The sequence below is a fragment of the Triticum urartu genome, chromosome 4A (assembly GCF_056163025.1).
Source record: "Triticum urartu cultivar PI428250 chromosome 4A, HENAU_Tu73, whole genome shotgun sequence".
Taxonomy (NCBI): Eukaryota; Viridiplantae; Streptophyta; class Magnoliopsida; order Poales; family Poaceae; genus Triticum; species Triticum urartu.
The window spans coordinates 325,117,529-325,142,827 of record NC_141876.1 but is presented as its reverse complement, the minus strand read 5'-3'; positions in this window follow the sequence as shown (position 1 = coordinate 325,142,827).

The window sequence follows — 25,299 nt, the reverse complement described above, 5'->3', positions numbered from 1 at the left end:
GAAATATAATAATAACCAATTTATTATTGCCTCTAGGGCATATTTCCAACAGTCTCCCACTTGCACTAGAGTCAATAATCTAGTTCACATCGCCATGTGATTAACACTCATAGGTCACATCGCCATGTGACTAACACCCAAGAGTTTACTAGAGTCAGTAGTCTAGTTCACATCACTATGTGATTAACACTCAATGAGTTTTAGGTTTGATCATGTTGCTTGTGAGAGAGGTTTTAGTCAACGGGTCCGAAACTTTCAGATCCGTGTGTGCTTTACAAATCTCTATGTCATCTCCTAGATGTAGCTACCACGCTCTATTTGGAGCTATTCCAAATAACTATTCTACTTGGAGCTATTCTAAATTGTTGCTCCATTATATGCATCCGGTACCTCTACTCAGAGCTATCCGGATAGGTGTTAAGCTTGCATCGACGTAACCCTTTACGACGAACTCTTTTACCACCTCCATAACCGAGAAACTTCCTTAGTCCGCTGGTTACTAAGGATAACTTTGACCGATGTCCTGTGATCCATTCATGGATCACTCTTGTACCCCTTGACTGACTCATGGCAAGGCACATTTCAGGTGCAGTACACAGCATAGCATACTGTAGAGCCTACGTCTTAAGCATAGGGGACGACCTTCGTCTTTTCTCTCTATTCTGCCGTGGTCGAGTTTTAAGTCTTAACTTCATACCTTACAACTCAGGCTAGAACTCCTTCTTTGACTGATTTCATCTTGAACACCTTCAAGATCATGTCAAGGAATGTGCTCATTTGAAAGTACTATTAAGCGTTTTGATCTATCCTTATAGATCTTGATGCTCAATGCTCAAGTAGCTTAATCCAGGCTTTCCATTGAAAAATACTTTCCAAATAACCCTACATGCTTTCTAGAAATTCTACATCATTTCTGATCAACAATATGTCAACATATACTTATCAGAAATTCTATAGTGCTCCCACTCACTTCTTTGGAAATACAAGTTTCTCATAAACTTTGTATAAACCCAAAATCTTTGATCATCTTATCAAAGCATACATTCCAACTCCGAGATGCTTACTCCAGTCCTTAGAAGGATTGCTGGAGCTTTGTATACTTATTAGCATCTTTTCAGGATTGACAAAACCTTCCGGTTGTATCACATACAACCTTTCCTCAAGAAAATTGTCGAGGAAACAATATTTTGACATCCTATCTGCAAGATTTCATAAATAATGCAGTAATCGCTAATATAATTCCAACAGACTCTTAGCATCGCTACGAGTGAGAAAGTCTCATCGTAGTCAACTCCTTGAACTTGTCGGAAAACATCTTAACGACAAGTCGAGCTTTCTTAATGGTGACATTTACCATCATTGTCCGTCTTCCTTTTAAAATCCATCTGTACTCAATAGCCTTACGACCATCGAGCCGTTCTGCCAAAGTCTACACTTTGTTTTCATACATGGATCCTCTCTCGGATTTTATGGCCTCGAGCCATTTAACGGAATCTGGGCCCACCATCGCTTCTCCATAGCTCGTAGGTTCATTGTTGTCTAGCAACATGACTTCCAAGACATGATTACGTACCACTCTGAAGTAGTACGCATCCTTGTCATCCCACGAGGTTTGGTAGTGACTTGATCTGAAGTTTCATGATCACTATCATAAGCTTCCACTTCAATTGGTGTAGGTGCCACAGGAACAACTTCCTGTGCCCTGCCATACACTAGTTGAAGAGACGGTTTAATAACCTCATCAAGTCTCCACCATCCTCCCACTCAATTCTTTCGAGAGAAACTTTTCCTCGAGAAAGGACCCGATTCTAGAAACAATCCCTTATTGCTTTTGAATCTGAGACAGGAGGTATACCCAACTGTTTTGGGTGTCCTATGAAGATGCATTTATCCGCTTTGGGTTCGAGCTTATCAGCCTGACACTTTTTCACATAAGCGTCGCAGCCCCAAACTTTTAAGAAATGACAGCTTAGGTTTCTCTAAACCATAGTTCATACGGTGTCATATCATCGGAATTACGTGGTGCCCTATTTAAAGTGAATGTGGTTGTCTCTAATGCCTAACCCATAAACTATCATGGTAATTCGATAAGAAACATCATGGTATGCATCATATCCAATAGGGTGCAGTTATGATGTTCGGACACACCATCACACTATGGTGTTCCAGGCTGTATTAGTTGTGAAACAATTTCCACAATGTCTTAATTCCATGCCAAACTCGCAATTCAGATATTCAACTCTATGATCATATCATAGATCTTTTATCCTCTTGTCACGACGATCTTTCAACTTCACCCTGAAATTACTTGAACCTTTCAATAATTCAGACTCGTGATTCATCAAGTAAATATACTCAATATCTACTCAAATCATCTGTGAAGTAAGAACATAACGATATCCACTACATGCCTCAGCACTCATTGGACTACACACATCAAAAATGTATTACTTCCAACAAGTTGCTTTCTTGTTCCATTTTACTGAAAATGAGGCTTTCAGTCATCTTGCCCATGTGGTATGATTTGCATGTCTCAAGTGATTCAAAATCAAGCGAGTACAAAACGGTCCATTTGCATGGAGTTTCTTCATGCATATATACCAATAGACATGGTTCGCATGTCCCAAACTTTTCAAAAACGTGTGAGCCCAAAGATCCATCAACATGGAGCTTCTTCATGCGTTTTATACCGATATGACTTACGTGGCAGTGCCACAAGTAGGTGGTATTATCATTACTATCTTTTGGCATGAACATGTGTATCACTACGATCGAGATTCAATAAACCATTCATTTTAGGTGTAAGACCATTGAAGGTATTATTCAAATAAACAGAGTAACCATTATTCTCCTTAAATGAATAACCGTATTGCGATAGACATAATCCAATCATGTCTATGCTCAACGCAAACACCAATCTCGATGGTAGAGGGAGCGTACGATATTTGATCATATCAACATTGGAAACACTTCCAACACATATCGTCAGCTCACCTTTAGCTAGTCTCCGTTTAATCCGTAGCTTTTATTTCCAGTTACTAACACTTAGCAACCGAACCGGTATCTAATACCCTGGTGCTACTAGGAGTGCTAGTAAAGTACACATCAACACAATGTATATCCAATATACTTCTATCGACCTTGCCAGCCTTCTTATCTACCAAGTATCTAGGGTAATTCTGCTCCAGTGGCTGTTCCCCTTATTACAGAAGCACTTAGTCTCGGGTTTGGGTTCAACCTTGGGTTTCTTCACTAGAGCAGCAGCTGAATTGCCGTTTCATGAAGTATCCCTTCTTGCCCTTGCCCTTCTTGAAACTAGTGGTTTTACTAACCATCAACGATTGATGCTCCCTTTTGATTTCTACTTTCGCGGAGTCAAACATCGCGAATATCTCAAGGATCATCATATATGTCCCTGATATATCATAGTTCATCACGAAGCTCTAGCAGCTTGGTGGTAATGACTTCGGAGAACTATCACTATTTCATCTTGAAGATCAACTCCCACTCGATTCAAATGATTGTTGTATTCAGACAATCTGAGCACAAGCTCAACAATTTAGCTTTTCTCCCTTAGTTTGCAGGCTAAGAAAATCGTCGGAGGTCTTATACCTCTTGACGTGGGCACGAGCCTGAAATCCCAATTTCATCCCTCGAAACATCTCATATGTTCCGCGACGTTTCGAAACGTCTTTGGTGCCTCAACTCTAAACCATTTAACTGAACTATCATGTAGTTATCAAAATGTGTATGTCAGATGTTCGCAACATCCATAGACAACGTTCGAGGTTCAGCACACTAAGCGGTGCATTAAGGACATAAGCCTTCTAAGAAGCAATGAGGACAATCCTCAGTTTACGGACCTAGTCCGCATAATTGCTACTATCAACTTTCAACTAATTTTCCTCTAGGAACATATCTAAATAGTAGAACTGAAAACACGAGCTACGACATAATTTGCAAAATCCTTTTTGACTATGTTCAGGATAATTAAGTTCATCTTATGAACTCCCACTCAGATAGACATCCCTCTAGTCATCTAAGTGATTACATGATCCGAGTCAACTAGCCCGTGTCCGATCATCACGTGAGACGGACTAGTTAACGTCGGTGAACATCTTCATGTTGATCATATCTTCTATACGACTCATGCTCGACCTTTTGGTCTTCTGTGTTCCGAGGCCATGTTTGTACATGCTAGGCTCGTCAAGTTAACCCTAAGTGTTTTGCTGTGTAAAACTGTCTTACACCCGTTGTATGTGAACGTAAGGATCTATCACACCCGATCATCACGGCGTGCTTCGAAACGACGAACTGTAGCAACGGTGCATAGTTAGGGGAGAACACTTCTTGAAATTGTTGTAAGGGATCATCTTATTTACTACCGTCGTTCTAAGCAAATAAGATGTATAAACATGATAAACATCACATGCAATCAAATAATAGTGACATGATATGGCCAATATCATATAGCTCCTTTGATCTCCATCTTGGGTTCCATGATCATCTTGTCACGTCATCGACATGCAAGTTGTGATGCCTATTACAAGAACATGATCAATCTCATACATCACATATATCATTCATCACATCCTTTTGGCCATATCACATCACATAGCATACCCTGCAAAAACAAGTTAGACGTCCTCTAATTGTTGTTTGCATGTTTTAGGTGGCTGCTATGGGTTTCCAGCAAGAACGTTTCTTACCTACGCAAAGACCACAACGTGATATGCCAATTGCTATTTACCCTTCATAAGGACCCTTTTCATCGAATCCGATCCGACTAAAGTGGGAGAGACAGACACCCGCTAGCCACCTTATGCAACTAGTGCATGTCAGTCGGTGGAACCAGTCTCACGTAAGAGTACGTGCAAGGTCGGTCCGGGCCGCTTCATCCCACAATGCCACCGAATCAATATTGGACTAGTAATAGTAAGCATATTGAACAAAATCAACGCCCACAACTACTTTGTGTTCTACTCGTGCATAGAAACTACGCATAGACCTAGCTCATGATGCCACTATTGGGGAACGTAGCATAAATTCAAAATTTTCCTACGTGTCACCAAGATCAATCTATGGAGTCATCTAGCAACGAGGGAGGATTGGATCTACATACCCTTGTAGATCGCGCGCGGAAGCGTTCAAGAGAACGGGGTTGATGGAGTCGTACTCGTCGTGATTCAAATCACCGATGATCCTAGCGCCGAACGGATGGCACCTCCGCGTTCAACACACGTACGGAATGGAGACGTCTCCCACGCCTTGATCCAGCAAGGAGGAGGGAGGGGTTGATGGAGATCCAGCAGCACGACGGCGTGGTGGAAGTAGCGGGATTCCAACAGGGCTTCGCGAAGCGCTGCGGGAGGAGGGAGATGTGTCACGGGAGGGGAAGGGAGGCGCCAGGCCTTAGATTAGTTTGCTCCTCCTTTTCCCCACTATATATAGGGCCAAGGGAGAGGGGGAGGCGCAGCCCTTGCCCCTTCCTCCAAGGAAGGGTGCGGCCAAGGGGGGGGAGGAGTCCATCCTCCCAAGGCACCTCGGAGGTGCCTTCCCCCTTTAGGACTCTCCCCGTTTTCTCTTCTCTTGGCGCATGGGCCTCTTGGGGCTGGTGCCCTTGGCCCATATAGGCCAAGGCACACCCCCTACAGCCCATGTGGCCCCCGGGGCAGGTGGCCCCACCCGGTGGACCCCCGGGACCCTTCCGGTGGTCCCGGTACAATACCGGTGACCCCGAAACTTGTCCCGATGGCTGAAATAGCACTTCCTATATATAATTCTTTACCTCCGGACCATTCCGGAACTCCTCGTGACGTCCGGGATCTCATCCGGGACTCCGAACAACTTTCGGGTTACCGCATACTAATATCTCCATAACCCTAGCGTCACCGAACCTTAAGTGTGTAGACCCTACGGGTTCGGGAGACACGCAGACATGACCAAGACGTTCTCCGGTCAATAACCAACAGCGGGATCTGGATACCCATGTTGGCTCCCACATGTTCCACGATGATCTCATCGGACGAACCATGATGTCAAGGACTTAATCAATCCCGTATACAATTCCCTTTGTCTATCGGTATGTTACTTGCCCGAGATTCGATCGTCGGTATCCAATACCTAGTTCAATCTCGTTACCGGCAAGTCTCTTTACTCGTTCCGTAACACATCATCCCGTGATCAACTCCTTGGTCACATTGCGCATATGATGATGTCCTACCGAGTGGGCCCAGAGATACCTCTCCGCTTACACGGAGTGACAAATCGATTTGTGCCAACCCAACAGACACTTTCAGAGATACCTGTAATGTACCTTTATAGCCACCCAGTTACGTTGTGACGTTTGGCACACCCAAAGCACTCCTACGGTATCTGGGAGTTGTACAATCTCATGGTCTAAGGAAATGATACTTGACATTAGAAAAGCTTTAGCATACGAACTACACTATCTAGTGCTATGCTTAGGATTGGGTCTTGTCCATCACATCATTCTCCTAATGATGTGATCCCGTTATCAACGACATCCAATGTCCATGGTTAGGAAACCGCAACCATCTATTGATCAAGGAGCTAGTCAACTAGAGGCTTACTAGGGACATGGTGTTGTCTATGTATCCACACATGTATCTAAGTTTCCTATCAATACAATTATAGCATGGATAATAAACGATTATCATGAACAAGGAAATATAATAATAACCAATTTATTATTGCCTCTAGGGCATATTTCCAACAGAGCCCCCGAGCTCCATAGATGATTCCTCCGTGATCTTGATAGAGATCGGAGTTGATGTTTGATGAAGGCCCTCGTCCGAACATGGTGATCCGAACACGGGGCGCAATTCTTGGTCAAACCAAGGTGACCAGTCGAACTGGTGACGGAGACGCTGAAGTCGCAGTTGATCTGCCGGCGAGCCATCGATCCTTTTGTCGATCACACAGCGGAACTCTCAATGAAAGCACCAATGTCAGTATCAAAACCGGCGGATCTCGGGTAGGGGGTCCCGAACTACGCGTCTAAGGTGGATGGTAACAGGAGGCAGGGGACACGATGTTTTACCCAGGTTCGGGCCCTCTTGATGGAGGTAAAACCCTATGTCCTGCTTGATTAATATTGATGATATGGGTAGTACAAGAGTAGATCTACCATGAGATCGGAGAGGCTAAACCCTAGAAGCTAGCCTATGGTATGATTGTATGTATATGATCTATCGAGTAGCCTGGCCTCGGTTTATATAATGCACCAGAGGCCTAGGATAACAAGAGTCCTAGCCGAATACGCCGGTGGGGAGGAGTCCTTGTCTTGATCACCAAGTCTTGTGGAATATTCCTTGTATGCGTCAGCTGTCCGAACTGGCCCATGAGTATATGGCCATGGGGGTCCTCGGCCCAATCTAATAGATCGGGAGATGACGTGGTGAGTACCCCCTAGTCCAGGACACCGTCACACTTGGTTGGTCGATTTCGACTAGTAAAATATACACCGGTCTCTCAAATTACACGCGTAACCCGCCGGTTTTACTTACAGGCCTCGGGCCCTAGGTTTCATTATGCCTGTATATTATGTGCTGTTTCCGATGACGAGTAAACTACACTTGTATCTTAATACAGGTGCGAAATAAGCCAGAGCTCCCAAGCGCGGCCTTACCATTTCATGCCGTCTCAGTCTCTCGAAGGTGCTCATAGGTGTCCAATGATCCTGGCTTACTGAATGAGCAGCGGGCGCTGTTTCAGACCATCTGTAGGGCCCGTGAGGCCCTCTCCGTCGTCCTTCGAGTTGTTGCGCTCGCCGTGGCGCCAAGCATTGTTAACATGGTCCATGAACATGAGGATTCAGGAGATGACTTTATTTTGACTCGATGATAGTAGGGACCCACTAGGGCCATAGCCGTACGTACGCAGGTGCCTCCTTATTATGTACAACTATTTTTTTTTTGCTTCCTCCTGGTTTCCTGACATCACGGTCCCACACCATTGTCAACCTATGTAGTTAATATAAATGAGAGAATTGCACAAGGTGCAGCCGACAGCTGGGACCAAGCAGCTCGAGCAGTATTTGTGTTTTTGAGGCGTGAGCACTACAGAGTTTTTCTTGGCGATGTTTTCATTGTTGTTCAGAGGAGAGCAGGGTATTAACTGGGCGGGCTGTGGCCTGTCTAGCCCAGGACAGATATCCAGCCCAGATATTAATTTTTTTCAAGATGAAAATGGCTAGCCCAGCTATACGTTTTTTTGAGGAATACCCAGGCAAGGTCAACTTGTTATTCTCCGCCCCGATGGGCTGCAAATCTTTCCTAGGAGGGATGCATTAGGCTTAACAGGAAAATGAGCTTTAAAAAATAATAAATGGGATGTAATTATAAAAACTGGGCAGCAACTATATAAAAATGCACCAAGACGAAATTAGTTTATAAAATATTATTTATGGATTTTGAAAATATTAATTTTTAATTGTTGCACGCGCAATGTTTCGTTAGATTTTTACGTAATACAAATTTATATTTAATCTGACTAGAAATTTTGGGATAAAAATATTTCGGATCCCATCAAAATGTGGGAAATTTTATTGAATTCTGTCTTGAACGGTTGGTTGCAATTATTAATCGTTGTCCTAGCTAGCAAATGGGTTGTACTTTTAACAAACTGTAAATGGGCCGTACTAAATTCCATTAGAGTTCAAAAATGGGCTGTACATTCTTACAAATTGCAAATGTGCTATAAGTTCTCTGCCACACACTTGTGGGCCTACTAAGTTGACGCGTCCCCTAAAAAAAGAAGGTGACGCGTATGCAAGGCTTTGTCAACTTATTATAGTCAACACATGGTTCTAGAAGAAGTGGCCGTTGGATGTCCATCCAACGGATGCTGTGCCTCTTCTTCAATCTCGGATATTCTAGCTTCACCCGCCCAAAAAATGATTCCTCCCCCTGACATCTGGGGCGCATCGTTTCGGAAGCTGACCTGTGGGCCTACTAAGTTGATGTGTACCAAGGGCTTTGTCAAGTTAGTCAATATGAATAATTCTAGCTGCAGTGACCATACGATGTCCATCCAACAGCCGTAGGGCTTCTTCAACCTCTGGTCTTCTTGCTCCAGCCGCCCAAAGCAACGCCGGTCGTGCCGCCTGCTCCTGCCTCCCATGGCCGCCTGTGCTGCCACGGAGGCCTCATCGCCCCCTACTACTCCCACCGCTGGCCAGGCCATCCCTCCACTCACCCACACACCTAGCTATTCTGTGGCGACGGCAGCCTCACACCGTAGACGAACAAGTGAACCCTCGTACTCCTCTCCGCGTGAGCTTCCACTACCGCATCTTCCCCGGCTCCGCGTCGTCCCCTTCCTAGGCCTCGCCGCTCGCCGTCGTCAACCGCCCTGGTGCTCTCGGCGCGGCATGGTCAACGTGGTCAAGGAACGACTTCCATCAGAAGAGTACTATACGTGGCGAGGTTGACAGTTGAGTCCACGGCAGCCACAAGGAAGTGCCTCCATATTACATGGAAAATAATTATTCCTCCACCTGACAACAGGGACCCACCGGACTGGCCACCGTATTTGGCGAAAAAACGTTCCCCCTTGACTGCTGGGACCCACCGGATGGGCCACCGTATTTCACGAAAAAATGTTCCCCCCGCTGTCATCTCGGACCCACCGGAAGTGCCTCCTCATTACGCACAAAAAATGAATACTCCCCCTGCTAGTTGGGACCCACCTTGGTGGGACGCTGACTTGTGGGCCTACTAAGTTGACGGGGACGGAGTGATTTGACAACTTAGTCAATATGAATGATTCTAGCTCCAGTGACCGTACGATGTCAATCCAACGGCCGTAGTGCTTCTTCAACCTCTGGTCTTCTTGCTCTAGTCGCCCAAAGCAGCGCCGGTCGTGCCACATGCTCCTGCCTCCCATGGCTGGCTGTGCTACCGCGGAGGCCTCACCAGCCCCTACTATTCCCACCGCTGGCCAGGCCCTGCGGTGACGACATCCTCACACCGCAGCCGAACCAGTGAACCCTCGTACTCCTCTCCACACGGGCTTCCACTGCCACGTCTTCCTCGACTCCGCGTCGTCCCCTTCCTAGGCCTCGCCGCTCACCATCGTCCACCGCCCTGGTACTCTCGGTGCGGCGTGGTCAACATGGTCAAGGAACGACTTCCATCAGAAGAGTACTGTACGTGGAGAGGCTGACAGTTGGGTCCACGGCGGCCGCAAGGAAGTGCCTCCTTATTACGTGCAAAATAATTATTCCTCCACCTGACAACAAGGAGCCATCGGACGGGCCACCGTATTTCACGAAAAAAATGTTTCCCCCTGACTGCTGGGACCCACCAGCTACATCTTCACACGCAAGGATGTGCATCCGAGCAAAACATGATTCGCTCCCCCTGACTGCTGGGACCCACCAGCTACATCTTCGCAGGCAAGGAAGTGCTTGACTGTCGGGACCCACCTGGTCGAAGCGTACGTAGCATTGTCATTCTGGTCGCGAACGTGTACGTACATACTGGTCGATGTAGAGGCACACACGTGTCGTATGAGAGGCACGCACGTAGCATGTACAGCAGCCAGTGTGCAAGAAAGAAAACACGGCCACCTACGTACATACGGGCAGGGTCTCGAATGCCTACTCGTGCATATGTACGGCCAGGGCTCGTGTACATGGCTGGGTCGGAACAGAGAAATAGCGTCGTCGTCGTGTTCATGGGGATCCAACTGGCTGGGTCGGAACGGAATGCATCATTGTGTTCATCGGAAGGGCTTGGACGGAATAGCCGATGGAAACGAGGCCTGGCGTACCGCAGAATGGAGGAAACGACCTTGTGTTCGACCGGCCACGGCCGAAACGGGATCATGTTCATCGGGAGGGGTCTGGCGTACCGCAAAACGAAGGAAACAGACCTCCTACGGTCGAAACGGGGGTCCTATTGATCGAGAGGGGTGTGGCGTACCGCAAAACGGAGGAGACGGACTTGTGTTGGAGCGCTACGGTCGAAACGGGGGTCCTGTTCATCGGGAGGGGTGTGGCGTACCGCAAAACGGGACTCGACGGGATATTGATTATCTCCACTGTCGACCCCCTCCAGCCTCCACGGGCTACTGTTCATCCACCATCGACCTCCTCCAGCCTCCACCTACGACTGTTCATCCACGGGCTCTTGTTCATCCAACCTCCACCATGCGCTACTCCACCGGCTACTGTTCAACCAGCCCTCTCCACGGGCTCCTGTTCAACCACCCCTCCACGGGCTACTGTTCATCCAGCCGCCCTCCACGATCCACTGTTCATCCAGCCCTCCACGGAGTCCTGTTCATCCAACCCCAATTGGCTCGATCGATCGGGGTCCTGTTCATCCACCCCCACCGGGAACTGTTCATCCAACCCCCCCCCCCACAGCAAAGCTCACTGTTCATACAAAGGCAGCATCGATCGGCTTCAGTTAGCAGCAGTAGCGAAGGAATCGCTCGATCGGGTTCAGTTAACAGCCATCGATCGATCGCACGGGTTCAGTAATGCATAGCCTGTAGTGCAATCGCTCTGGTTCAGTTAGAGCCAAACGCCTCGCTTGGGTTCAGTTAGAGCCCAATGCCTCGCTCGGGTTCAGTTAGAGCCCAACGCCTCACACCCACGCGCGTGTGTGTACGAGAGAAACATGCATCGCTCGGCCCCGACCACCCACTATAACCGAGAACACCCCGATATTTTTCTCGCCCACGCTTCTACCACGGTTTTTTCCGTCATGGACGGCCCAAAGAATGTCAGGCAGATGTGTCGCCGGCCCGCCCAGGACGAAAAGCCCATTTTCTGTCATGATTTTTTGTCATAGAAGTAGGAGCCCATAACATCTATGATGATACCGGGTTTTGTCACAATTATCGTCATAGAAGTGTCATAAGTACGACAGAAAAAAATCCGTTCGGCCCAAAATGTCACGGATGTGTCTTTTTTTTGTAGTGATAGTAGACGTCAGGAAATGCCTCTGAATTATTCACTCGTTATTAAACCATTTGATGTTTGGGGCTTTGATTATATGGGACCTTTTCCTTCCTCTAATGGGTATACACATATTTTAGTTGCTGTTGATTACGTTACTAAGTGGGTAGAAGCTATTCCAACTAGTAGTGTTGATCATAACACTTCTATTAAGATGCTTAAAGAAGTGATTTTTCTGAGGTTTGGAGTCCCTAGATATTTAATTACTGGTGGTGGTTCACATTTTATTCATGCTGCTTTCCGTAAAATGGTTCCTAAATATGATGTCAACCATAGAATTGCATCTCCATATCATCCTTCGTCTAGTAGTCAAGTAGAATTTAGTAATAGAGAAATTAAATTGATCTTGCAAAAGACTGTTAATAGATCTAGAAGGAATTGGTCTAAGAAACTTGATGATGCATTATGGGCTTATAGAACTGCTTATAAGAATCCTATGGGTATGTCTCCCTATAAAATGGTTTACGGAAAAGTGTTTCACTTACCTCTCGAACTAGAACATAAGGCATATTGGGCAATCAAAGAGATCAACTATGATTTCAAACTTCCTAGTGAGAAGAGATTATTTGACATTAGCTTTCTTGATGAATGGAGAACCCAAGCCTATGAGAATGCCAAGTTGTTTAAAGAAAAGGTTAAAAGATGGCATGACAAAAGGATACAAAAGTGTGAGTTTAATGTAGGTGATCCTGTTTTGCTATACAACTCTCGTTTAAGATTTTTTGCAGGAAAGCTTCTCTCTAAATGGGAAGGTCCTTACATTATCGAGGAGGTGTATCATTTCGGTGCCAACAAGATCAACAATGCTGACGGCACAAATCCGAAGGAGGTAAATGGTCAAAGAATCAAACATTATATCTCAGGTACTCCCATAAATGTCGAGACCAATATTATTAATACCATAAGACCGAGGAGTACATAAGGGATACTATCCAGAACGTAAGTAAACCGACTCCAAAACGTTTCTAATGGCATTTCTTCTTCGTTCTGGAATATTTAAAAATTTAGGAAAATTAAAAGTAGTCTGAAAGACGCATGAGGAGACCACAAGGGTGGAGGGCGCGCCCTACCCCCTGGGTGCGCCCCTGCCTTGTGGCCACCTCGTGTGCCCTCCGGACTCGGTTTTCTTGCACAATACTTCTTTTGTTTGGTTAAAATTCATTATATAATCTCCCAAAGGTTTTGACCACCGTACCACGGCAAAATCCCCTGTTTTCATTTTGAGCAGTTTTCTGCCAAAGTTTCCAAGGCCAGGCATCATGTCGTCCTCCTCCTCCAACAATGCGGATGGCAATGCTTGGTCGATGCAGATGGAACTTAGAAGGGAGGATGTCGAGGGAGCCACTATGGAGGAGGATGAAGGAGATTTTCTTGAGGAACAACCTCCGGCATCAGAGAGAGGTACTCTGGCGGGTATCTCCACTATTCCAAGTCCCCATAAAGCAATAGGAACTACGAACAACCATGAAGACTGAGAGGTTCAAGAAGGGCTTCCCCCTAGGAGGCCCTTACACAGGTTACAACAGAACAACTTTCATAATTTGGTTCATAATTACAGAGTGGAGAACACCCCTCGTACACATATACCCTCCAATTGGTACATATACCGTCCAAGTGAAAGCAATGTAGGAAAGAGTTCTTGGGGGCCTGAAAATAAGTATCTTTTGGAAGAAATTTAGAAGAATGCAAATATGTTCCAACATGTGCTCCAAGAACTGCAAGTTTTGAAAGGTGCTTTAATGAAGCTAACGGATACATCGACAACTCCATCATCATCACCTCCGAAGAAATAGACATAAATACATGGGTATGGGAACTCCCCTTGGCAACTGCCAAGCTTGGGGGAGGTGCCCCGGTATCGTATCACCATCACACTCTTACATTTATCGTTTTTCTTAGTTCAACACTTTTGATTATATCTTGATATGGTAGAATAATTTTTTTAGTATGATCTAGCTTTGAGTTTTGTTTCGATATCTATCTAGGTAATCGAGTCCGTGAGTTATATATAATAAAGAATGGTTTGGAGTTGAGGGCTTTGTTATCTTGCTTTGATCTTGAGTGAATTAAATAACAGAAAAGAATAAAAAGAGCATATATTGATCTTATGGAGAGTAATGACTTCACATATAAAGAGTATGATGAATAAAAGTTGTTGAGAGTTGACAAACATAGTTTTGGTCATTTTTGCAATTAATAGGAAGTAATGACGAAAGAGAGGCTTCACATATAAATATACTATCTTGGAAATCTTTTGTAATTGTGAGCACTCGTTAAAATATGACATGCTAAAAAGTTGATGTTGGACAAGGAAGACAACATAATGGGTTATGTTTTCTTATATCTGAATAGAAGTTATATTGTCATGGATCCTCCAACATGGTTGAGCTTGCCTTTCCCTCTCATGCTAGCCAAATTCTTTGCACCAAGAAGAGATACTACTTGTGCTTCTAAACATCCCTTAAACCAGTTTCGCCATGAGAGTCCACCATACCTACCTATGGATTGAGTAATATCCTTCAAGTAAGTTGTCATCGGTGCAAGCAATAAAATTTTCTCTCTAAATATGTATAATCTATTAGTGTGAAGAAAATAAGCTTTATACGAACTTGTGATATGGAAGAAATAAAAGCGACATACTATATAATAAACTTATTTATCACAAGCGGCAATATAAAGTGATGTTCTTTTGCATTAAGATTTTGTGCATCCAACGATAAAAGCGCATGACAACCTCTGCTTCCCTCTGTGAAGGGCCTATCTTTTACTTTTATCTTCTACCCTTATACAAGAGTCATGGTGATCTTCACCTTTCCTTTTTTACACTTTTTCTTTTGGCAAGCACTATGTGTTGGGGACATCCAGATATATATATCCACTCGTATGTAGGTTATCATAAGTATTATTGTTGACATTACCCATAAGGTAAAAGGTTGGGAGGCGAAGCTATAAGTCCCTATCTTTCTCTATGTTTGAATGAAGCTTTGAACCCATAAGTATCGTGTGAGTGTTAGCAAGTGTGAAAGACTAAATGATAGTTGAGTATGTGGACTTGCTGAAAAGCTCTTAAATTGTCTCTTTCCGATGTTATGATAAATTGCAATTGCTTGTGACTGAGAACATAGTTTGTTAGTTTTCAGTGAAATTTCTGATTCATACTTTCCCTTGTGAATGAATTGTTACTTTAGCATAAGAAATTATATGAAATTATATTTTATCGACACCTCTATCTCTAAACATGTGGACATATTTTTCGATTTCGGCTTCCGCTTGAGGACAAGCAAGGTCTAAGCTTGGGGGAGTTGATACATCCATTTTGCGTCATGCTTTTATATTGATATTTATTGCATTATGGGTTGTTATTACACATATTATCGCAATACTTATGCCTTTTCTCTCTTATTTTACAAGGTTTACATGAAGAGGGAGAATGCCGGCAGTTGGAATTATGGACTGGAAAAGGAGAAAATATTAGAGACCTATTATGCACAACTCCAAAAGTCCTGAAACTTCACGGAGAATTATTGATGTAGGGTAGAGACCCTAAACGCCTAATCTTTCACGAAAGGAGCGGATCCCGCGGAAATCACGAAGAACACGGGAAAAAACGGGGAGGAAACACAATAAGAAACACGAGAGGGATCACTAAACCAACACGAATAAGACACACATGGGCTAGATCCTTGAGTACATAAAGGAAAGGTACACGATCCACGGACAACTAAGGACGATACACGATAACCAGTCTTCTCCGTGAGGAGGTCTTGATGTTCTTCCCTCGAGAGGGGTCTTGAATCCGCTTGGGGGATCTTCTCCAGTGGAGGCTCGAATCTCCGTAGAGAAGACTACCAAGCGGATGAGCAAAACTCTCTCACAAATATGATCTAAACATTTGCTAACCCTAAAAATGAGGAGTAGAAGGTCTATTTATGGCCCAAGGGGCGAAAGGGTAAGTGAGGGGAGGAAACGGGTACACGGGCCTCGGCCCAAGTCACGCACACAGGCGGCGGCCGGATGATCCGGGAGTTGGTCCGGATGATCCGGGCTTCGGGGGTCCGGATGATCTGGGTTGGCGTCTGGATCGTCCGGCTGGGTCGTAGCAGCTGCGGGAGGGCCGGATGTCCGGGACTTGGTCCGGACGTCCGGGCATGGCCGGATGATCTGGGCCTGGGTCCGGATGGCCCATCTCCAGGATGCCTTCTCGGGTGCCTCTGGACACATTACCCGGATCGTCCGGGCTGGAGTCCGGATCATCCGGGCTGAGGCCGGATCGTCCGGACGGCGGTCCGGATCGTCCGGGCTTCTGCTGACTTAGCCCTTTTTCTTCTCCGTCTTCACGTCCATCTTCCTCTTCGGATTCTCCTTGCTCCTTGGCGTCTCCATGGCTAACTCCTTGATACCTGAGCATGCACAATGTCTCCGTTTGGGGTAGTAGCCATGTCGCATGGTCATTGAAGTGGAATTGTGAGAGGAGAGATGTCACCTCGGTCTCGAGAGCTCTTGCACGTGATCGAGTCATGGGTCCACTAGGCACTTGATGAGACGATGGTAGGTCCATGGGGATGACCTTGGGATGCTCCACATCATCTCCCCTCCCTTGGGAAAGATCCGACCTCGGATCGAAATCCTCATCACCATCGTACGGGGAGAGATTTTGACGTTGAAGATGTCGCTCACGGAGTACTTGCCACATGGGATGTCGATCTTGTATGCATTGTTGTTGTAGCGTGCAAGCACCTTGAATGGTCCATCGACTCATGGTAGAAGCTTGGACTTGCGTTCGTTGGGGAAGCGTTCCTTGCGAAGGTGTAGCCACACAAGATCTCCAACGTTGAATATCATGTGATTCTTGTTGCCGTTGAGCTTGGTCGCGAGTCGTTGTACTTGGAGTTCAATGGTGTGTGATACGTCTCCGTCGTATCTACTTTTCCAAACACTTTTGTCCTTGTTTTGGACTCTAACTTGTATGATTTGAATGGAACTAACCCGGACTGACGCTGTTTTTAGCAGAATTGCCATGGTGTTGTTTTATGTGCAGAAAACAAAAGTTCTCGGAATGACCTGAAACTCCACGGAATATCTTAGAATAAATAATAAAAAATCCTCGCCAAAGATGAAGACCAGGGGGCCCACACCCTGTCCACGAGGGTGGGGGGCGCGCCCCCCTACCTCGTGGGCTCCCTGGTGGCCCTCCGGCGCCAACTCCAACTCCATATATTGGCTTTCAAGGAGAAAAAATCAGAGAGAAAGTTTCATCGCGTTTTACGATAGGGAGCCGCCGCCAAGCCCTAATCTCTCTCGGGAGGGCTGATCTGGAGTCCGTTCGGGGCTCCGGAGAGGGGGATTCATCGCCGTCGCCGTCGTCATCATCAACCATCCTCCATCACCAATTTCATGATGCTCATCGCCGTGCGTGAGTAATTGCATCGTAGGCTTGCTGGACGGTGATGGGTTGGATGAGATTTATCATGTAATCGAGTTAGTTTTGTTAGGGTTTGATCCCTAGTATCCACTATGTTCTGAGATTGATGTTGCTATGACTTTTCTATGCTTAATGCTTGTCACTAGGTCCCGAGTGCCATGATTTTAGATCTGAACCTATTATGTTTTCATGAATATATGTGAGTTCTAGATCCTATCTTGCAAGTCTATAGTCACCTACTATGTGTTATGATCCGGCAACCCCGAAGTGACAATAATCGGGACCACTCCCGGTGATGACCATAGTTTGAGGAGTTCATGTATTCACTATGTGTTAATTATTTGTTCCGGTTCTCTATTAAAAGGAGGCCTTAATATCCCTTAGTTTCCAATAGGACCCCGCTGCCACGGGAGGGTAGGACAAAAGATGTCATGCAAGTTCTTTTCCATAAGCACGTATGACTATTTACGGAATACATGCCTACACTATATTGATGAACTGGAGCTAGTTCTGTGTCACCCTATGTTATGACTGTTACATGATGAACCACATCCGGCATAATTATCCATCATTGATCCGGTGCCTACAAGTTTTCCATATACTGGTTTACGCTTATTTACTTTTCCGTTGCTACTGTTACAATCACTACAAAAATACCAAAAACCTTACTTTTGCTGTCTTTACTTTGTTACCGTTATCACCACTATCATATTACTTTGCTACTAAACACTTTGCTGCAGATACTAAGTTTCCAGGTGTGGTTGAATTGACAACTCAGCTGCTAATACTTGACAATATTCTTTGGCTCCCCTTGTGTCGAATCGACATATTTGGGTTGAATACTCTACCCTCGAAAAATGTTGCGATCCCCTATACTTGTGGGTTATCAAGACCTTTTTCTGGCGCCGTTGCCGGGGAGCATAGCTCTATTCTTTGAGTCACTTGGGATTTATATCTGCTGGACACTATGAAGAACTTGAAAGACGCTAAGACAAAAAATGTATCCCTCAACTACGAGGGGAGGTAAGGAACTGCCATCTAGCTCTGCACTTGATTCACCTTCTGTTATGAGTAAGCTAGCGACACCTAAACCTACTACTGCTATGAATTCTGATATGTCGCTTGTTATTGATGATGCCACTTTTGCTATGCATGATACTTATGATGAAACTACTTCTATACTTGATACTACTGTGCCACTTGGTGAATTTCTAGATGAACAAATTTCTAAGTCTAGAGAAAGAGAAATTAGTGAACCTGAACACGATGATGTTAGTGATGATGAACCTATGCCTATTATACCTGAGGGTTATCTTTTTAATAATGAATCTTATGAAGCTATTCTTGCTTGTCCGGATAAACCTGAACATAAGAGGTTACTAATTAAGTGGAGTAAGGAATCTTTTAGAGGTAGGATGAGACCCGACCCTGCTTTTGCTACTTCACCTATCTGTGTTCCTGATCAGGATTATTATGATATTACTGTTGATCCAGATATAATTACTTTGGTTGAATCTGATCCTTTTTATGGCTATGAATCTGAAACTGTTGTGGCACATCTTCGTAAGTTAGATGAAATAGCTGCCCTGTTTACTAATAATATGAGTTCGCGCCACTTTTATATACTCAAAATATTTCCGTTCTCATTAAAGGGTGATGCTAAGAAATGGTTTAATTCTCTTGATCCTGCCTGTGTGCAAAGTCCCCAGGATATGATTTATTACTTCTCTGCTAAATATTTCCCTGCTCATAAGAAACAAGCTGCTTTGTGGGAAATATACAATTTTGTGCAAATTGAAGAAGAGAGTCTCCCACAAGCTTGGGGGAGGATTCTCAAGTTACCTAATGCTTTGCCTGATCATCCTCTTAAGAAACATGAAATATTTGATATCTTTTATAATGGACTAACTAATGCTTCCAGAGATTACCTGGATAGTTGTGCTAGTTCTCTTTTCAGGGAAAGAACACCGGATGACGCTGAAATTTTATTGAATAATATGTTGGCAAATGAAAATAATTGTGCACCTCCTGAGCCACCTCCCGAGCCAACTCCTGAGCCAGCTCCTGAGCCAATTACTGAGCCTATTCCTAAACCAACTCCGAAGAAGAGAGGTGTTCTATTTCTCAGTCCCGAAGATATGCAAGAGGCAAAGAAATCTATGAAAGAAAAAGGTATTAAAGCTGAAGATGTTAAGAATTTACCTCCTATTGAAGAAATACATGGTCTTAATTTACCGCCTGTTGAAGAAGTATATGATCTCAATTACTTATTTACTGAAGATCCTCCCGATATCCCGACACAGGTAGTAAAGGTAAATTCTCTCTATAGATATGATAAAGTTGAAGTCCCTCCTACTAAAATTGCTAGTCAGTGCTTGGATGAGTTTGATGACTTTATGTTTAAGCAAGATGACTTTAATGCTTATTTTGGTAGACAATTAAAGCAGAATACCTTTATGATTAAACGCTTGAGTGATTATATGGATAATATTAGAGGTGAACTTAAACTTGTTAGCAAACATGCTTCTATGGTTACCACTCAAGTAGAACAAGTACTTAAAGCTCAGAAAGAAATGCTTGATGAAATGAATAGTAAGAAAAATGATTATGCTGTTAGAGTGGCTACTAGAACTAGTAGAATGACTCAGGAACCTTTGTATCCTGAAGGCCACCCTAAGAGAATCGAGCAAGATTCTCGAAGAAATAATATTGATGCACCTACTTCTTCTAAAAGGAAGAAAAAGAAAAATGATAGAACTGTGCAAACTTCTAGTGAACCTATTGCTGAACCACCTGATAATCCAAATGATATCTCTATGTCTGATGCTAAAACACAATTTGGTAATGAACATGAACCTAGTGAAAATGTTAATGATGATGTTGATGATGATGCTCAACCTAGTAATGATAATGATGTAGAAGTTGAACCTGCTGTTGATCTTGATAACCCACAATCAAAGAATCAACGTTATGATAAAAGAGACTTCGTTGCTAGGAAACATGGTAAAGAAAGAGAACCATGGGTTCAGAAACCCATGCCTTTTCCTCCGAAACCATCCAAGAAAAAGGATGATGAGGATTTTGAGCGCTTTGCTGAAATGATTAGACCTATCTTTTTGCGTATGCGATTGACTGATGTGCTCAAAACAAATCCTTATGCTAAGTATATGACGGATATCATTACTAATAAAAGAAAGATACCGGGGGCTGAAATTTCCACCATGCTTGCTAATTACACTTTTAAGGGTGTAATACCAAAGAAACTTGGAGATCCAGGAGTACCTACTATACCATGCTCCATTAAAAGAAATTATGTTAAAACTGCTTTATGTGTTCTTGGAGCCGGTGTTAGTGTTATGCCTCTCTCTTTATATCGTAGACTTGACTTGAATAAGTTGACACCTACTGAAATATATTTGCAAATGGCTGATAAATCAACTGCTATACCTGTCGGTATTTGTGAGGATGTGCCTGTTGTGGTTGCAAACGTTACTATTTTAACGGACTTTGTTATTCTTGATATTCCCGAGGATGATAGTATGTCTATTATTCTTGGAAAACCTTTCCTTAATATTGCAACAAAGGCAATGTCACTTTTCATGTTAATGGTAATGAGCATATGGTGCACTTTCCGAGGAAACAACCTCAAGTTTATAGTATCAACTCTATTGGAAAAATTCCATCGATTATATTTGGAGGTTTTGAATTTCCTCTTCCTACTGTCAAAAAGAAATATGATATAATTATTGTTGGGGATGTCCATATCCCCGTTGAGGTAACATAGTGTTATTCGAAATTTCTCCGGTTCCATGATTATCGGAATGAGTTTGTTAACAAGACTTGATCAACCTTGTTAGTGGATTCTTTTTGATGAGCATGAGATGGATGAAACTAGAAGCACAACCTTCTGTACCCTCTTTATATTTTTTGTTCTTTAGTAGAAATAAAGTAAAATAGTATTTTTCTAACTGTTTCCTGACTTATCCGTGCAATATAAAAATACCCCAAAAATAAAAGTCCTCAGAATGCCATGCCAATTTAATATGATTTTTTCGGGAATATTTAAGGATTTTTAGTGCAAAAATTACCGCGGGGGGAGCTGCCACCTGGTCACGAGGGTGGAGGGCGCGCCCTACCCCCCTGGGCGCGCCCCCTGCCTCTTGGGCCCATGGTGGCCCTCCTCCACTTGTTCCTGCACCCATCTTCTTCCTCTGTCTCGCACAAACCCAAAAAACCAACTCAAGCTCGTGTTCCAGCAACTTTTGCTGCGATTTTCGATCTCCTTGCTCAAAGCACCTCTCGCAAAACTGCTTGGGGAGATTGTTCCTTGGTATGTGACTCCTCCATTGGTCCAATTAGTTTTTTTTCTAGTGCTTTATTCATTGCAAATTTGTGTTGCATAGGTGACCATGTTCTTGAGCTTGCATGTCAAATATATATGGTTCCAAGTAGTTCTAATGCTTGATATATGCTCTAGGCACTTGTATGAGTAGTTGCTATTAATCTTATTGAAGTTGGTTCACTTTTGTTTGAAGTTACTAAAAATTCAGAATTATTTTCAGAGAAAACAATATGCTTAGGAGGATGTTCCAAGGTGGTTCTTCAAGGAAGCAAGGTCCCAGACTTGCAATGCGTGATGGTGACGAGGAACCACCAAGAGACACTCTCGTGAGGCCCTGTGAATGGCCTTCGGAAAATTTTATGAATCAAGTGGGAATTAAAGAAGAATTTTACGCATATGTGCGTAATGCCGGTCTTGAGGACTTTGAAGCTGATAAATGCCCCCAATACCGTTATCTCACAAGTTCATTTGTGGGGAGGTTTGATTATTCATCTTCACGTAATTCTCCTTCAGTCATGTTTGACCTTTATGACAAGTCTTATACCATGGACTTAGAGGATTTCACTCGTGCATGCAAACTTCCATCTTGGGGTAGTATTAGGGATCCCCCTAAATCTGAATATAGAGATTTTCTTGCTAGAATAGCTGTGGGGGAATCTAGAGATATAGCACATGCCACTATAGGGAGCATTCACTTTCCTGATATACATTATTTTGCTCTCTTCATTGGTAGATGTATAACTGCTAAGGATGAAGCATGTCACATGTGTGCCCCTAATCTCAGCATTCTCAGAAGTGCTGTGTTAGGGGACCAAGCTTATCATATGGGGGCCATTGTAGCTCGTAGGTTGCATCTTAATAGACGTAACGGAGATTTCTTTGGAGGAATTTATGCAAACCGCTTAGCTAATTTTCTTGATGTAGACATTCGTGAGGGTGATGTGGAGTTGCCCACTTCTTATTTAGATCTTGATCCTATGTTTTCCCACCAGTTCATTGAGAGGACTGGACCACCTTACCAGTATCGACTAATCTTTGACAGACGGCGTGTGGTCCGTGTTGCTCTTCCTGCTCCTACCTTCTTTGATTTTCAGGCGAGAGGAAGATATATTATTACCAGAGAGGAGGCAGATGAGTACGAGAGGGGAGTGGAAGCAGCCCGACGCCGTGCTGCTGCTCAGCAGGCGGTAGCCGCTGCATCGCAGTACGACCCCAGCTCAACCTACGGATATCAGCCAGGTTATCCCTGGCAATAGACCAACTTAGGCCAGAAGCCTAAGCTTGGGGGAGTACGTATTTCCCACCAACATTACATTCATGTTCACACTCATTGCTAGATGTCGGTGCTCATACTCTTTCACTGTAATATCCATGCTAGTTTATTTTCCTTTTTCCTGCTTTCTTCTTGTGTGTTTAATAAACCTTAAGAAAAACAAAAAAAATTAGTGTTAGTCTACTTTCCATGCTTGTAGTAGAATTAAAAAGAAAACCCAAAAAACTTTCACGTCCTTCTTTTGCTGGTTGGGAGCTTTCCCGTGTAAATAGTTTTTATTTTTCTTTTCCTTTCTTTGGGGGTCGAGAAGACTATATTGAAAATGCTTAGTGGCTCTTATATGCATGATTGTTTATTTAACTTAGAGCCCATATTACTTGTCTTCTCTCTTGAGTTGAATGCTTGCAGATTCCAGCTTAGTCCAATGCACGTGCACTCTTATTATTATACACACCGTTCGGTCGTGCAAGTGAAAGGAAATAATGATGATATATGATGGACTCATTGGGATGAGAAAAGCTGGTATGAACTCGACCTCTCTTGTTTTTGTAAATATGATGATTGATCGTTCCTGATTCAACTATTATGAAGTAAACATATTTGCAATGACATTTAGAGATTATAGTTGCTTGTGCCATGCTTGATTAGCTATGAGTTATAATGGTTAACCTTGCGTGCCAACATGCTATTGAGATGATTATGATGTGGTATGATAGGATGGTATCCTCCTTTAAATTAATTGTGTGACTCGACTTGGCACATGTTCACGCATATAGTTGAATCATATGAACATAGCCTTCATGATATTTATGTTCATGGTGGATTATATCCTACTCATGCTTATATTCGGTGTGAATTAATTTTAATGCATGTTTACGACTGGTGTCGCTCTCTCAGTCGGTCTCTTCCCAGTCTTTTGCTAGCCTTCACCTGTACTAAGCGGGAATACTGCTTGTGCATCCAAACTCCTTAAACCCCAAAGTTGTTCCATATGAGTCCACTATACCTTCCTATATGCGGTATCTACCTGCCGTTCCAAGTAAATTTGTATGTGCCAAACTCCAAACCTTCCAATGAAATTCTGTTTTGTATGCTCCAGCAGCTCATGTGCAACTATGGCTGCCTATATCTTCCATGCTAGGTGGGTTATTCTCAAGAGGGGTGGACTCCGCTCCTCATTCATGAGAAAGGGCCGGTAACCGGGATGCCCAGTCCCATGATCCAAAAAGATCAAAACAAAACTCCCCCTGGGACCCGTTGAATGTTGGAGGCACTCGTTGTTTCGAGCAAGCCATGGATTGATGCTTGTGGAGGAGGGGGAGTATAAACCTTTACCATTCTGTTTGGGAACTGCCTATAATACATGTAGTATGGAAGATATAGCCATCTCATAGTTGTTACATTGACAGTGAAAGTATGCCGCTCAAAATATTATTTATCTCTATTTCAAAAATCGAGCTCTGGCACCTCTACAAATCCCTGCTTCCCTTTGCAAAGGGCCTATCTATTTACTTTTATGTTGAGTCATCACCCTTATTAAAAAGCACCCGCTGGAGAGCACACTGTCGTTTGCATTCATTATGATTGGTTTATATTGGGTATGACTTGACTGGATCTCTTTTACCATGAATTACAATGTTTAGTCAGTCCTTGATCTTTAAAGGTGCTCTGCATTTATGTTTTGCGGTCTCAGAAAGGGCTAGCGAGATACCATTTTGTTATATCATGTTATGATTATTTTGAGAAAGTGTTGTCATCCGAGTTTTATTATTATGGCTCGCTAGTTGATTATGCTATTGATATGAGTAATTGTGAGACCTACGTGTTATTGTGAGTATGATTAGTTCATAATAATTGCTGAAACTTGAATGCTGGCTTTTCATGTTTACAACAATAAGAGCCAACAGAGTTTGTAAAAGTTTTTCTTTTTCTCTTTCAGTTTGTCAACTGAATTGCTTGAGGACAAGCAAGGGTTTAAGCTTGGGGGAGTTGATACGTCTCCATCGTATCTACTTTTCCAAACACTTTTGCCCTTGTTTTGGACTCTAACTTGTATGATTTGAATGGAACTAACCTGGACTGACATTGTTTTCAACAGAATTGCCATGGTGTTGTTTTATGTGCAGAAAACAAAAGTTCTCGGAATGACCTGAAACTCCACGGAATATCTTAGAATAAATAATAAAAAATCCTTGCCAAAGATGAAGACCAGGGGGCCCAAACACTGTCCACGAGGGTGGGGGGCGCGCCCCCTACCTCATGGGCCCCCT